The sequence below is a fragment of the Chiloscyllium plagiosum genome, chromosome 32 (assembly GCF_004010195.1).
Source record: "Chiloscyllium plagiosum isolate BGI_BamShark_2017 chromosome 32, ASM401019v2, whole genome shotgun sequence".
NCBI classification, from domain to species: domain Eukaryota; kingdom Metazoa; phylum Chordata; class Chondrichthyes; order Orectolobiformes; family Hemiscylliidae; genus Chiloscyllium; species Chiloscyllium plagiosum.
The window spans coordinates 9,280,051-9,297,412 of NC_057741.1; the positions used below are offsets into that span (position 1 = coordinate 9,280,051).

The 17,362-nt window shown below is 40.0% G+C and overlaps 1 long non-coding RNA gene across 1 annotated transcript in view; it reads left to right on the forward strand.

Annotated features, from left to right (window-relative positions):
- The window catches only part of LOC122539280, a 33,982-nt gene extending 17,138 nt beyond the window's left edge, over positions 1 to 16,844 (forward strand). The window contains exons 2-3 of the long non-coding RNA XR_006309017.1: positions 16,090 to 16,109; positions 16,155 to 16,844. This is a non-coding gene — a long non-coding RNA (uncharacterized LOC122539280). The remainder of the gene's footprint in view (positions 1 to 16,089; positions 16,110 to 16,154) is intronic.
- The last annotated feature ends 518 nt before the right edge of the window (positions 16,845 to 17,362 follow it).

Here is a 17,362-nt window from a genome sequence, read left to right on the forward strand (position 1 = left end):
CCCACCCCACTCCAGCCTATCACCCTCACCTTGACCTCCCCCCACCTATCGCATTTCCAAAGCCCCTCCCCCAAGTCCCTCCTCCCTACCTTTTATCTTAGCCTGCTGGATACACTTTCCTCATTCCTGAAGAAGGGCGTATGCCCGAAACGTCGATTCTCCTGTCCCTTGGATGCTGCCTGACCTGCTGCGCTTTTCCAGCAACACATTTTCAGCTTTGATGATTGTAATTGCCCACTTTTAGCTCAACTACTAGTGACTACATGGCCTTTTTCAAACCTCTATGGTTCCTACTGGTGCCTTCCCATGAATAAATTAACAATTAAATGGACTTCTCTCTTTACTGTGCAACTGCATACACGATGTTTGGCAGAATATGATATCTTTAACATTGTTGGATGTCTACCCTTGTGTTGCCAGAGACAATATTGCAGTGGGTCACTAGCCTTAAAAAGATATTGAGGCCCGCTGTCAACTTCATACCATTGAAAAGGCTCTGCAGGAGGTTGTTAATGGCTTCTTTTAATGTCTCACAGAGGTGACAGCCTCCTTGCTGAAACACAGGCTGCACGTGCACCGCTCCTCTGACATTGTCTTGGTTGAGATTTCTTTCCCTGGACTCTTTAGAAAGCGTAATTGTTATATCTGATCAGCATCTGGCTCAGTGGGCCCACACTGTCTGTTCCTCTGCCAGGTCATCCAACAAGATCAATCGAGTGGGTATATCATTACACTGTTTTTCACTTCAGTGTCTAAACTGTTTTGTGCTCTGAAAATTATTGCCTTCCAAAGGTAACAGGGGTCAACTAATATGAATAGACTGTTAAGGCAGATAAAGCAACAGTATGAAATTCAAGAGGGGATACTGCTAATATGGTGGGAGTCATGATTTGGAGATGCCGGTGTTGGACTGGGGTGTACAAAGTTAAAAATCACACAACACCAGGTTATAGTCCAACAGGTTTAATTGGAAGCACTAGCTTTTGGAGCGATGCTCCTTCATTAGGTGGTGTAACTGAAATTATACATTGATTGTTTGTTAAGTCTCTCATCTGTTAGAATGAACTTGATAGTTTCACTTCTTTCATATGTAATTCACAAAACAATCACATAACCTGAGAATGTAACTTTTCAAAAAGGTTTTGCGATTTACATATGAAAGAAGTGAAACTAACATGGTCATTGTAACAGATGACGGACTTGACAAACAATCAAGGTATTTTACAATGTATAATTTCAGTTACATCACACTGTAACTTTTGCTATAAATTCTGCATCTTACCCTGTGGCAACCCGATCCAGCTTATCCATTCGGACGGATGGCTTGCTCCATGCAGATGTCAGTAGCAACCTGCCCTGAAAACCAGAGGCACAGCTGCTTGTGCACAATTGGGAGAGTTAATCCTGTCTAATATTTGGGATCTGCCTCCTTCCAGCTGCATTGCTTGATGCCCATTCAATGTAGGGATAGACAGCTGAAAGAAAGGCAGCAATGGTATGTAGCTGAAGGTCAATAAAGTGCTAGACAGTTAAAGTGCCTTCCAAGAGGTTGGCAGTCACTTACCAAGCTGTAAAAGTACTCAGAGGGAAGAAGTGCTTTGAACAATTGCCATGGCTGGAGCTTTTCATTGTAGCTGATCAAAGCCTTCACAGCTTGTCAGTTACACTGAAGAAGATTTTCTTACTGTGCAGTCAGCTCAGTGATTCTATTTGCTGACAGGTCAGGAAACATGTTCCATGGGCTGAGAAATTCACTTCTCAGGATTAAAGTAGGTCATAGTTGAGTACTTAACCTCAGCAAGCTCTTGCTTACATAACTTCCAAATCTAAGTGTGGTTACCCGCTCATCTTTGATGTTGCCTGGCAAAAAAATTGAAGAGGGCGGGGTCACACTGGAGCCTAAGTGTGTCTTCATTTTTCAGAACTTTCCCAATTTGTTCACCCCGACACCCTCCAAAAACTTCTGTTTTCGTAGTTGACAGATCTGTTAGAATTTTTTGAAATTGAAGCCAATAGGAGGTGAGGCAGAACTGCTGCATATAGCATATCTGGATTTTCAAAAAGCATTCAATAAATTTCCACACGAGCTGATTAGGACACAAGTTATTGGGAAGGGTAACATATTAAGTTTGGTTGTAGAATCGTACATAGACACTGACCCTTTGGTCTAACTTGTCCATGCCGACCAAGTTTCCTTAACAATACTAATCCCATTTTCTGACATTTGGCCTATATCCCTCTAAAGCTTTTTTATTTATGTACCTATTCAAATGATTTTTAAATGTTGTAACTGTACCTACATTTACTATTTCCTCCAGCAGTTCATTCCACAAATGAACCCACTTCTGTTGGAAAAAGTTGTCCTTTAGTTCCCTTTTAATTCTTTCTCCTCTCACCTTAAAAATATGCTCCTAGTTTTGAAATCTCCCACCTGAGGGAAAAGACCTTTGCTATCCACCTTAACTATGTCCCTTGTGATTTTATAAACCCTTAAAAGATCACCCCTCACCCTGCTATGCTCCAGTGAAAAATTTCCCAGCCTCTCCTTATAACTCAAACCCTCCAGTCCCAGCAAATCGAAGGGCTGAATGTTATAGGGCTTTTGTCCGAAACGTCAATTTTCTTGCTCCTTGGATGCTGCCTGACCTGCTGTGCTTTTCCAGCACCACTCTAATTCATGAATGTTATAGGGGTCTGGACAACATGAGCAATAATGAAATGGGTGATGGAATCAGGCGGTAAGTGTGGTGAGGCCTATCTCAAAACTGAGATCATCTTGTTCCATCTTTTATATTTTTCACAAGTGGCCTGACGAGATTCTTGTTTGGTAATGGACAGGTGCCGCTCACATTATTCATTAAATGCCTTTTTAATGCCTTAACTCATTAATATTCATACTCACGTCTTATCAAAATCTTCAAACAAGCTCGACAGGGATTAAGGTGACAAGAAAATTAAAGCACGTACTGGTGGATTCAGCTCCCTCCAGACTGCCTCCATGTTGACTGTAAGCAAACCTCAGGTACAGGGCACAATACATGGGCACTAGCCACACTCACTCTTTCTCCACAGACATTGTCATCCAACATCTTGTAGTCCATTGTGACCGTGCTAGCACTTCGACAATGCACTGGCCATGTGGCTCTGGAAATACAGACTTACATTATGGAGTGCACCAGCAGTTTGCATTGAATGGCTGGAGTATATCCAATTTACACACAGGAACAGGAACTAGCTTCAGTCAGGACCTGGCTTGCTCTCTTAGTATCTTCTTGCTTGCTTGCTCACAGCATCCCTGCAATGCCATCGGTGCAGTTGAAAAATAGGCAGCTTGCCTTTGTCCAAAGTAGTCCTCTAATAAAAGGGTGTACATCTTGCTATAAGACAATGTGCTACATTAATCTCATACCTGTTCCATGTGTCCAGCTGTGAGGGGTGTTGTCCATTTGGTACACATTAGTCAGGGAGTCCCAGTAGACTGAGTCAAGGGCAGCTTTCTCTGTTTGTCCAGCAGACTGGTTATGGTCAGGAATCTGTTTGTGGGATTCTAGGTCATGAAGCCCGTGCCTTTACAGTAGAGGGAATGGGCCTCTGTAATCTTAGCTCTGAAGCAGCAAGTCTGGGGAGAAGGGTTTTGATCAGTTAAGGAGATGCATAGGCACCAGTTAGTGGTCTGGATATATTTTACCTGGGGCTATGGTGTATCTGTCATGTCTGTCCTCAGAAATGGAGCAATGGAGGTACTGAGCATCAGCAATGTGGTCTTTGGAATTGGAGATTGCAGGGAGTAGACAAGGGCTGAGTTAAATTGGCAAAGGACTCATACTATATAGTATGGCAGGGAATGGTGTGATGAGGGAGGAGGGTAGTCTATGGTCATTAGCACACTAGCATTCAGTGAAGAGCACTGAATGACCACACCAGAGATATTCATCTCATGTGGAGAAGTTGGGGTGGAAAGGCTAGGTTGGTGTAGGTGAATGTTGGCAGATTGAATCGGGATCTTGTGGAAGTGTGAATCCCAAACGGTTAATAGGAAGGCCCATTAGGAAGGGAATGTGAATACTTGGGAGCTCAATAACATGGTCAGGCTGAGGCTGGGAGCCACTAGAAGAGAATGTTCACTGTTGTCTTCCACCATTGGGCTGGAATTCAAAACTGCATGATGACAAGATTAGCTGTGAGCACGCTCAGAGTGAACAGGGCCTCAACCTGTGAGGGAAGGGCCCCAGCATAGACCATTCATTTAAAGGGAGAAACCTAGTTCATCAGCCAACAAAGATCTAGTGCTCAGGCTGTCTAATCTCTGGCCATCCTACAGCATTGCTCCTCTTTGTACATAACACACCCCGAGCACAGACTACGAACAACCGTTTGACAGCCTCACATTTTGCAAACAGAGGGATCCATACCTTTAAGAATCTTCATGCAGGATGGTCAAATGTGTCATCAGCACTGAATACCATGTGTATGTGTGGACCCCCTGCTTGTAACTTATGTGGAGCGCTCTCTAAATCTCAATTCACGAAGCCTGTTGTACAATAAGGGATTCAGTACCTCAACAGAGAAACTCAAAAGCAGATCCATTAAAGATAAAAGCTACAACATTTATGTACTGTTGTTTAGTTCCTCCTTCAAACAAGTTAGATAACTCCAACCAGACTGTTATCAATGAATTTGCCCAGGTATCCCACAATACCGAAGTGGTCAAATCTCCATTTCCTCATCAGGGCCTTATGTCTAGTACAATAGCATTCAGAGATTAGTTTTGCCTCAGTTTCAGCATGAGCAGTCCGAACTAGGTTTTTTTTAACAGTGGGTCAGCTTGTTCGAAGAGTGTGTTGCTGGAAAAGCACAGCCAGTCAGGCAGCATCCGAGGAGCAGGAGAGTCAACGTTTCGAGCATAAGCTCTACCAAGGAAGTTCCATTTATTCCCTCCTTGGAGTTTTCCAAGAAAGGCTTTGGATAACCAAATGGAAAGGTCCCCTGCTTGCAATGCCACCTCAGTGTCCACTTGTCTGGCCGTGTGAGCCCAGAGATAACACTTGTTCTTGCTGCTATTTGGTCTCCCTGACCTCAGTGGTCTTTTAGAGGCTGCTGGGGATGTTATAACCCTTAATCCTGCCAGATCAGTGCTGAGGAGCAGGGTGAATTAATTCACAGACAAGTTGGCATGACAGCCATGGTTAGGAGTCTCAATGAAAGGCTATACTCCAGATACACCCAGTAAAGGGGATTACACGTACACCTTCCCCCTTAAACCCTCTCCTTCCCAGCACCGTGGTACTTGCTGGTGGAATGATCATATCTATTCCCAGTGGCTGACCTGGGCATCTTTCAGTATGACCATGAGCTTGCTCGCCCCATTCTGGGGAAATGCGGCCACCTTTTCTTTGGACTGCAAATCCAAATCACTCTCAGTAACTTGTTTAATCTCATCTGCATTCTCACGTGTACCTTGACAGGAATTCACAGCTACAGTCAGAATCATAGCGAGATCTGCTGAGCTGTGTGACTGACTCCCATTCTCTGCACAAGTGTCCAACAGCTGGCCAGACAAGCCCTATCTGTCAGCAATTAAAGCAGACAGGTTTCTTGGCTTCATCTTTCATCTTAGCACCTGTCTTTCTGCACTGAGGAAGGCTCCTAGCATTTCCCTCTTTGCCATCAGTACTTTATTTTCTTACACTATACCTACCTTTGCTGAAGCAGGAGCCAGACTGCTTTCCCCAATCATTTATTTGTATTTCGTAGTTCAGTGCAAACTCCAGTCTGCTGCCTCCCATTCCTGGGGAAAACCAGCAGTAGATATTTTTAATCAAACTATTCAGATATGTTATTACACACCTCTGGAGCAGGTCCATACTTGAACCTACCTGGATTAGAGGTAGGGACACTACCACTGCACCACTATAGCCCACTCAAGAACTAGATATTTTAATCTGCCTGTTCAGAGGTTTTATTACACACCTCTAGAGCAGGTGGCCCTTGACTCTGTGGCCCTGATATTTATGATTCAGATATCTATGCTCCAATGATCATCTGTTGCACTCTATTATCTTTCAAACATGTCCGAGCTCATTCTTAAAGGGACCAAAATTTTAAGCATTGTCAAGGAAATTCCTACCTCCCTAATGCCTGTCCAATATCTAGAAGGTATAAGTGAGGAGTGTGGTGCAAAACCCTTCACCTGCCTGAATAAGACATCGGAAACTCAGCTGCATCAGGACAAAGCAGTCCGTTAGATTGGCACCTCAAGCATTACCTTCAACATTTACTCCCTTCAACATCAGCACAGCACTGTGTACCATCTACAAGATTCACTGCAGTAACTCTCCAAGGCTCCTCTAACTGCATGTTCCGATGTATGACCTTTATTACCTAGAACGGCCAAGGCAGCAGAAATGCCACCATCTGTTAGTTCCCATCCCAATCACAAATCATCCTGACTTGAAACTATATTACCATTCCTTCACTGTTTCATTGTCAAAAGATTGGATTTCCTTCCTAACTGCATTGTGCTTATACCTACACCCCAAGTACTGCAACAGTTTAAGAAGGCAGCTCACTATGACCATTTTAAGGGTGATTGGGATGGGCAATAAATATTGGCCTCACCACTGACTCTTGCATCCCATGAATGAATAAAACAAAACACAGTTAAGAGAATATTTGATTGCAATGTTCAAAATCATGAGAGGTCTTGACAGACCAACCATACAAACTGTTTTTGCTGATGGAAATGTTCAGAACCAAAAGACTCTGATTTAAAGTGATTAACAAAAGAAGCAGTTGGAACATGACAGAAATGTTTTTGTTATGCAGCGAGTGGTTAGAATCAGGAATGTATTATATGACTGGTAGATGGAAGTTACAATTGTATCTTTCAAAGTGGAATCAGATGAGAACCTGAAGGGGATAGGACAGGTAGCAACACTCACTCAGCTGCTCTTGCAGAGAGTCAGCATCGACTCAATGGGCCAAATGCCCCCTTGCTGTACTCTGAACGTTCAATGATTTCTATCTCTCTAGAAATGCACCTCTAGCTTGCATGTTAAACCCTGTATATCAGATGCCTGTGTTCTTCAACACTATTTAAACATTGATTTTCCAAAGAGAATGTGACCTCCTCCTTCTTTAAAAAATGCACCACTTCACTCTTGTCAGCATTATTGGAATCAAGGGTTATGGAGATAAGGCAGGAACAGGATACTGACTGAGGATGATCAGCCATGATCATAATGAATGGTGGTGCAGGCTCGAAGGGCAGAATAGCCTACTTCTGCACCAATTGTCTATTGTCTATTATAGTTAATTTGCCACTGCACGATCACTGTGTATGTTTAGCGATGTCTTGCTATGCTTTGATTTGGAGATGCCGGTGTTGGACTGGGGTGTACAAAGTTAAAAATCAGACAACACCAGGTTAAAGTCCAACAGGTTTAATTGGAAGCACACTAGCTTTCGGAGCGATGCTACCACCTGATGAAGGAGCAGCGCTCCGAAAGCTACTGTGCTTCCAATTAAACCTGTTGGACTATAACCTGGTGTTGTGTGATTTTCCTCCTTTGTCTTAACTACGTCTCACCACCTACATCCTGTACAATTTGATACCATGTGCAAATTTCGAAATTGTACTCTGGTTACCGAGCCCAAATTGTTCATGTAGATCATGAACAACTGCAATCCCAGCACCATTATTTGTAGAACTCCATTTCCCACCTTGAGCAATCTGAGTTCTTTCAACCCTGACTCTTGGTGTTGTGTTTTGCATCAGCTTGCCATGCATTTTGCTCCATGACTCCAATTTTTTCTGATCACATACTAATTCCAGTTGAACTTATTTAGTTTTTAGTTGAACTATTATGACATTTTTCTTTCTTTAAATGTAAAATAGAAGTGTCCTCAGCCAGCCTTTCTGAAAATACCTTTCATATGGGCACAGCAACTAGTACCATTCATGCTTACTATCCAAGTATCAGTTCAAAGACTTCTATAGTCAGGATTATCCTAATGAGTTTATTGAGAATTCACCTCCTGGCTCAACAAGGAGAGTTGTGCAGAAAGTGGTGGAGGGATAAGAGGAACTGGAACCTGGTGTATAAAATGTTGCTTTAAGACTTCCCTCAGTTACAGAACTATCCTGGAACTATCCAGAACTATCTACAACATATCCTGGACAGTGTAAATGCTAAAAGATTTCTATGACAACAAAGTATCCAGAACAATTTCTAAGGAGCTTAATGGCTTCAAAAGTGCCTTTAATAAGTGCCTGAGAGTCTGCCTAAATGCAACAAAGCAAAAAAAAAGTGGGCAGCACGGTGGCACAGTGGTTAGCACTGCTGTCTCACAGCGCCTGAGACCCGGGTTCAATTCCCACCTCAGGCGACTAACTGTGTGGAGTTTGCACGTTCTCCCCGTGTCTGCGTGGATTTCCTCCGGGTGCTCCGGTTTCCTCCCACAGTCCAAAGATGTGCAGGCCAGGTGAATTGGCCATGCTAAATTGCCCGTAGTGTTAGGTAAGTAAGGGGTAAATGTAGGGGTATGGGTGGGTTGCGCTTCGGCGGGTCGGTGTGGACTTGTTGGGCTGAAGGGCCTGTTTCCACACTGTAATGTAATCTAAACTATGGATGTAACCCACACCTCTGTTGTACAGTTTACGTTTTCCACTGGTTTGAATGTGTTGACAGATTAAATTGAGACAAATATTGCCATGGGCTCCCCATATGTTATCAGTGCACCAGCTCATGAAATGCAAAGGTTCACAAATTGTTTTTGCATCTGGAGTGCAGCACGGTATCTGTGATTGAAATTCTAAACCAGAGGATGTTCATATCTTATAGCTACAAATAAGAATGGAATCCATAATTTGAGGAATAAATGAAGTACTGACACACATTTAGTGTCATTTAAGAATATTAGGGATAGGAATAGGTGTTCAGTCCCTTGTCTTTAAGTACCTCTTGATAATCTTACCAAACAGAAATCTATTAATTTCATTATGAAATATTTCAATTATCTCAGCATTGCAGCATGTTGGGAAGGTGAATTCCAGCAATCCACGCAATGTTTCCATCCATGTGTGTAAAGGTCTGACCTGATTTCAATTCTAAATGCTCGAGCTCTAATCTCTCTTCTTGTTCTGTTACTCTTACCAAGCAAACAAATTGATTCCCTTCATCTATTTTATTGTGTTCCTGAATCATTTCATCAATTAGTTTGCTTGTTTGTGCCTCAGCCAGAGGTATAGAATGATATTATTGCTATTGTGGACTGCTTCCTGCAATGAGAGAGAAGCAGGTATTGTGGGTGAGGAAAGTGGGTGACTTAGCTGTTACTTTTGACGAAAGTGGAGAGGTGAGTGAGGAGGCAGCAGACAGGGAATGTAGGGTTAGTGCTGTTGGATTTGGGATGGGTGAGAGCAAGTAGGGAAGATGTTGCGAGCAACAGTGGAAATAGTAGAGCATGAGCATTAGTGGGAGATAGGTGCAGTAGCAAAGATAGTGTGAGATATTGGAGAGGAAGTGGTGCCTCTTACACAGAGTGGATAAAGTCCTTGGCCTGCCTACATTGCTGTGTTACATTCCCTCCAGATGGGTGAGACTGCTTTTACCCTGGGAGCAACTTCGAACTAGTTGTCATGGTCTTTACTGCTTATCCTGGGAGTCCCATCTGTGCAGCTGGTCCAATGGGACCTCCAGTTTTATGCACGCCAAGGCAGGGTGCAAAATTCCCCTTATCTACCATGCCTAGGGATATATGGCAGGAACCATGCAGGAGACTGCAAAACTAACAGCACTTGTCTGGGTGCACAATGGTCTTTTAAAATGGTCCCAGGAATGCCGATCTATTTCAGGATACCTGTTAAGTGGTGAATTGTTCTGGGAAAACCACATGACAAGATGGATTAGAATGGGGATAAGATGAGGATAGACAAGAGGGGGCCAGAGAATGAGGAGTGTTTGGTAAGATGCAGTGAGAAAGCTCAATTGGTAAAAAACCCTTCAAAAATCTCAACACAACTCACACTTAACCAAAAACAAGTCAGATTTAGTCCATAATATCCAAGTAAAAGAAAGGAGCATTCTTCAGTTCAACTACAGTTATCTATATATAAATGCTTTCCAGGTCTGTCATATCTGACACACTATCTCCTTGACATTCCTTTATTGAACCCACTGAATGTAATCAGTGCTACTATAATCGCACCAGATCTACATTCATGATTAAAATTCCCCAACTACTTGTGGATCATTGGGAAGTATTGCTGCTTGCTGGAATTAAGGATCAGATGGGTATTTCTATGATGCAATTTGGAAAGAAAGACGAAAGATTTCTGTAGAGCAAGTGAAGTAATTTTCATACTCTCATCAGGATTACATAAAATATACGGTTACCTGAGGCAGGCAGATAATTGATAAATAGCATTGGTTATTGATAAAAAAGGTCTTGTCCCATGATGTGAAGGCACAATTTTATTATTCTTCTTAGGAGGCTGCATCTTTATAGTGATGGCAAGGAAAAATGTACAGGGTAAATATTCAATATCACAAGTTTTCACCACTATATATAGGAATACATTGTTCTTATGCACGAACATAAAGAAAATCAACTAACTCATGATTCCCTTCCCAATGTCAGGTTGTGGTAGCTTGTGACTAGGCCACGTAAGTGACACACTTTAATAATTCAAGTGCATTGGATAACTCTGGAGAAATGTAAATGTGTGGGCACATGAACTGTTTCTGTCTTGGTGCAATAGTGTAAACTGTGTCCTAATATGTGAGAAGACTATCTTACATATCTCATAATTTTTATTTCCATTGACATCAATGGAAGTTGAAAATCAGACCCTAGGCACAAGAATGTAATGAAAATCAATCCCACATAAATGTTACTTTAATCACCTGACTTTATCTTTCATTCTTTTGCCTAATTCCTCCTGCACCATTTCCTTATCCATTTCACCAGAACCAATGTCGAAAATATTTGAAATTCAGAACTTTGATTCATGTGTGTAATAGTTCAGTTCTCCCACCAATTACTTCCTATTTAGTTTATGTGAAGTATTTTGGAATGTTTGGTATAAACAGTCTACAAGGCAACTGCTGTAACTATTGAGGGTGCCGTATAAAGTACAAAGGTTCCACTTGAAACTTGACATTACTCGAAGTTTACTTTCTTGTGCATGTAATGCGTTTTTAAACAACTCTTTGATTATAGCACCTAAATAAAACTTCCAGGAAGAGTACCTCAGAAAAAGTTGAAGAGTTCATTCATTATTTTGTCTTTGATGTTAAATTCCAGATAATTTTCAATGGGTAAAAGACCCTTATCTTTGGGGTGTTCACTTTCATTTTCAGTAATTTGCATTTAGAGTCTTTTAATCACCAGTCTTTCTTTCAATCATAGAAATTTGACAGAGGGGCTGTGGTTGAGTTGCATTGGCTTCAAATTGACATGTTTGGTGCTGATGACTTAGAATTCCAATCAATTTTTGTGACAGACTTTGGGGGTTGAAATAGCTGCACACAGGCCTGTATCCCATTACCAAGTCACCTTTTATTCACTTGTGTACAGTACATTGGCTATGGCCAGCCAGCTCAGAGTCAGTCCCCTGAACTGAGGAGATTCTAATCTCCTGGTTACATTTTTTTTCCCTCTTCTCTCTTTAAAAACAAGAGAAAACCAGAAGACAAATGTCTTCTAGCTCAGAGAGCTGATTTTTTTCCTGACAGTACACTGGCTGTGACTAGCCAGCTTGGAGTTAGTCCCCAGAACTAAGGAGATTCTAATCTCCTGGTTATATTGGTCAGCCAGGTCTTTCCTGATTGACCCAGGATAACAACCCCAATCAATGACCTTGTCATCACCAAGGTCAACCTGGTTCCAATCCCAACAGGGGTGAAACTGGCCTATGTCAAAAGAGCAAAATCATGCAAGTGACTCGTCACTCCATTTTATCCATACATATTCTTTGTTTCCATTCATATGGAGCATGATGGAAAACGGACCCGCTAATTTTCTATCATTTCCATGCTACTGATGAAGAACAAAATAACACCTGTTATAATCCACTTTCTGAACAAAGTGGCTTGCAATACATGCATGCTCTTAGTACTTGAGTAGCCAGCCTTGTCCAACAATAGGGGCTGGAGAGGTTAACCTCAAGGATGCTAACCTGTTTCCCAGTCAGGATCCAGGTAACTCTGAACACAGTGTTTGGCACAATCTTCAGTGGGTACAGATCAGGAAGTGATTAATTAAGGCCAATGTCTAAGCTGGGTTTCAGCAGTAGTACAATAGAGGTCCACCCAATTATTAGACCCTTTCTGTGCCTCAGACATATTGTAATATTATCTTGCAGAGATAAGAAATACCTTGAGTTTTTGTTTTTTCTCCATATGCAAAGACTGCAGAACTGAGCTGCTTTAAAGACCATTTTTATATATAGAAAGTTTTTTTATGGATAGCGTATATTTTTTTGAAATAAAACATACCCGTAGTCAGTTTAGAACTTCTAGCATTGGCTGACCAACGTGCATCCAAGATTTGAGGAAGTAGGATGTGTACTCTAAGTAGGGGAGTGTGCATTTCATTTTACACAGATGGGTTCATAGATGAGTTCAATCATTTTCCTAAAAATAATATAATTAATGCTTCGCAGTTTATTACTGAACTTATTTCCAATGATAAGGGGCATAGCTTCATCCAAAGAATTTCTCAAAAACATGGGAAATTTTACAAGTTTAATCTATCCTGTCATTTATTGGCAAATTTTACAAAGTATAAAAGCTTAATCCTAGTTTATCTTCAATTTTGGTCACTTTGTGATTGTTTTAGACATGCTCATCATAGTTGATTCATACAGTTTAGGTTTTTTGTGTTATTATGAACAGAATTTCAAGCAATAAGTTCTATGAGCGATGAAAATTTACATTGTATAAGAATGATACTGAATGTGTGCACATCAGGGTTAGTTGTATATAGATCTCATTTGTTGAATGCAAGTGGTGAGATATTGGCTTGTATGGAGGTATCTCATATTCAAGTGTCATTTATCTAACCTGATGTGGAGCTTAACAAGAAGTAAAATAAGGCAATTATTTTTGAAAGATCTTTGGAACTGCATGGTAGGCCATCAGTATCCTCTTAATAAAATCTGATGCCTTCCATTAGAGTGTCAGACAAATATTAATATTATCATATGATAGGAACCAGATGGACAAAAAGGAAATTGTCTTAAAGTTACATAGATAATTTCTCACCCTAGTTATCAAAGGTTAAAAATCCTGCTAAAAGCTGAGATGTGGTTGATGAAGAGTACGCAAATCTGATAGTAGAGCGATGTGAGAAGTGTGAAATCTATTAATTTTAATGGAGGATGGAACCCAGATTTTCAGATGGCTCAACTGTCTTTGTTCCTGCGTAGGTAGGAGATGCATGTAGGAACCCTACAGAATCCCCATTGTAGCAGACTCCAAGAGATTTGCATAGGAAATTGAAGATTCCGCTGGAACTCTCTGAAAGAGTAGAGGATTCCAGTGAAATTAAGTAAGTAGTTACCCAGGAATAGTTAAAAGATTGACCACTTCCCACACTTAGTGTAAACCCTCCGTTAGCAGTGTGGCATTAACAATTGACGACTTTACATGCAGGGAGATGAACTTTCTCCAAAGCTAATGTTCTGGACAACATTTGGAGTGTAAAAAGTATCTGAGACATAATTCAATTGAATAGACTTGATGAGAAGTCTATTATAAGATAGAGAATGCATTGGTAGTAATCTCTGAAGAATCCCTAGATATTGGAAAAGTCCCAAAAGATTCAAAAGTTGCCAAGAATGCCTTTATTTAAAAAAGGTACAAGATGATTTTAAAAAGGTACCTATAGGCAGTTAACTTAGTGACTGTTTTTGAGAAAATGTTTGAGTCTATTCTAAAGGATGAAATAGCAGAACATTTAGAATATGATCAAACTGACTCAGCATCGATTCACAAAGGAGGAATGATGCCTGAAAAAAATCATTAGAATTCTTTGAGGGGGTAACAAGTAGCATAGATAAAGGGGAAGCAGTGGATATAATATATTTGGATTTACAGAAGGCATTTGATAAGGGAACACTGGGGCTACTTAATAAGATAAGAGTGTTGGATATAATATTAGCATTGATAAAAGATTTTGGCTAATTAATAGAAGGCTAAAGTCAGGATAAAAGGGACCAGATTCGGAATGGTAATCTGTAACTGGTGAAGTGCCACAGGCATCAGTATCGGTGCCACAATAATTTGCAATGTATATTAATGACTTGGATGAGGAAAGCAAATGTACCATAGCCAGGTCTGTGGATGACAAAAAGAGAGATGTGCAGACATGTAGTATAGATAACTCATAGAGTCTGTAGTGGAATATAGACAGATTTAGTGAGTTGGCAAAAACTTGGCAGATGGACTACAATGTGGGAAATTGTGAAATTATGCACTTTGGCAGGAAGAATAGAGAAGCTGATATTATTTAAGTGGAGGAAGACTGCAGAAAGTTACAGCACAAAGCGATTTGGGAGTCCTCAAGCATAAGTAACAAAAAGCTAGCCTACAAGTTCAGTAGATTATAGGGAAGGCTAATGGAATGTTAACCTTTATTTCAAAGGGAATGGAGTATAAAAGTGTGGAGGTTTTGCTAAAATGCAGAACTTTCTTGAAATAGAATTGGAAGTCCACATGACCATGATGTTTTGGTAGTTTTATGAATAAATTGAGAAAAGAGGCAAATAGAAGGAATTGGACAGAAAAAGTTTGAAGTCTATTCTGAGATACCATAGCAGGCTCAACGAAATTTGTCCCATTGGTGGATTTTTATTGTAAGTGTCCTTGAAGGTGGGAGGCGAAAACAAGTTTCTTTTTTCGGGCAACTGGGTAATACAGTTATTAGGTTGGACTCTTCCACAGTTAGAAAAGTAAACTTGAAATTTGTCTTCAATCTTTTAGTCGCATATGCATGGGATTGTAGCTCAATTATCATAAAAGCTGCATTTTTGCAGAGTAACACTTTTTAAAGATGTTTTTCTGATATCATCCAAAATGAACCAAATGCAAAAGGATAACTATGGAAATTAGATAAATATTTTGAAGATCTGAATGATGCCTTCAGGGTACGGGGATTGTCTTTGAAATTTGGTTTGCTGAAAATTAGATTATGTTCGCCTAAAAGCAGATTTTTCAATGTTTTACTGATGTCTTTAAGCTGAAGCTTCAGACTTTTTTTATGATGCATATGCAGACTTATGGTTTCTCATCAGGCAGTACTGTAGAATTTCAGTGATATTTTAACAATACATTTAGAGTAGGATTTAATTCAGGTTTGTGAGTTTTTAAATATATTGATTTGACTCTTAAGTAAAACAAGTCGACATGGCTTTAAATTAACAGTGTTATTCTTGTCCTGGGTAATCATACCAATTATCGCAGAATGTTTGTGTCTTTTTCTGAATAAGGTACATAGCAATTGCCAAACTTGAATGGTCAGTTAAACTAGATATATACTGAGAATGCCAGATTCCTCTTTTGATAGTTAAGTAATAATCCAAAAGTTATAATTGGATAAATGCATACTTTTTGTTATAGGGTAACCCAAAGAACATTAATATTGGTCATTTATGGCAATATGTTACACGTTAATCTGCAAAATGATTATTCTAGTTAAAACTAGTTTCATAATATTTCTGATGGAAAATGCTTTTATTTAGCTTAGAAAGTATTCAAAACAGGTGTACAGCAAAGTATGTCACCATTCAAGCATTTGAATCAGCACCTGCAATTAATAATTCACTTGCATTACATCAGAAGTTTTACTCTTCCCATTGTTAACTTATGAACACATAAGAAAAGACCATCATTAGTATGGCAGACTGGAAGTTAAACACATACATGGTGTACAACTTGAAGAGATATAAACTATTACAGAAGCATTAGTCCTGATATTTATGAAAAAGGAGAAAAGTCTCAGTGGCTGTAGATAACGGGAAAGCGGAGGTCAGGTTGAATTTATAAGCAGAATCGAATTAGAAAATGTTTCTCTCTTTCCCACCAGACAACTGGTCAGATGGCAAGGTCTCCAGCGTCTGCAGACCTCACTTTCTCCTCCTAGATGGCAAGGTGGTCTCAAGTATCATACAGCAACGCCATCAACATCAGACTGCAACAAGGATCCACTGGGGACAATACACAGGAATCAACTGATTTTTCCGTCAACTGATTCAAATGGCAGTGAATAATATGGGAGGAAATATCGGGAAGGATGAGGTCAAGAGAATACAGATTGTATGGTAGGAAATTGAATTGCAGAGAGGGAGGCAGATTGCAGGTGAAGAGTTCAGATAGTATGAAGGTATTGAATCATAGGGGACAATTTAATAATCTGTGTAAGTTGATATATAACTCTCTTTGGGTCATTATTGCTCCTAGCTTTTCAATAATAAGATCTATTTTGTTTGGGATAAAATGGATGGTAATTCATTCAAGCCAAATAGTCTCTTTCTGTTCCAAATGACTCAATGACCTATTAGTTGTGCTGAAGTTCATCTGTCACAGTTCTGCCCACTCTAATTCTGCTGATGTTCATTTGTAATTTTATATTTTGTCAACACTACTTACTGTAGTAATGGTCAATAGGTTATTGTCAAATTTGGATATGCAACTTCTTATTTAGTTCTCTAATTCATGAATAAATGTCATAAGGAGTTATGACCTGAGAAGAGATGCTTTTGAGACAACAAATGATCACTTGCCTCAACTTGGATACATATTTATCCTTCCTACTGTCTAGCTTTCGTTACCTAAACGATTTCCTACACAGATCAATATTTTGTCTTCAGTACCATAAACTTAAATTCTATCTGACACTTTCTCATGAAAAACATTGTTCCTAAAATCTATACAAACTACATCCATAGACACCCACTCATTTCACAAATCCATGTTGATTCACTCAAATTTGTGAAAATTTCTCAAAGAGCTCAGTCTGGAATGACGTTCAAATTTCAACATTGCCCCAATGAAAGATGTCACACTGATAGATTTATAATATCTTGGTTTCTTGCCTTCACATCTTACTTAAATAATAGTGTCATGTTTGTAATTTCCCAATTTAAAAGGACAGTTCCTGACTCAGTAGAACTTTGGAAGAATAAGGTTAAAACATTTGTGAATTTCTCAACTCGTAACTTTAAAGCACTGGTCGGAAACTATCAGATGCTCAGAATTTGTTCATATCCAATTGCATTTAATTTATTTCTTGATAGGGTATGCTAACATTAATGAGTCCCAGTGTCTGAGTCATAATTAATTTCCCTGGAATGTCAAGT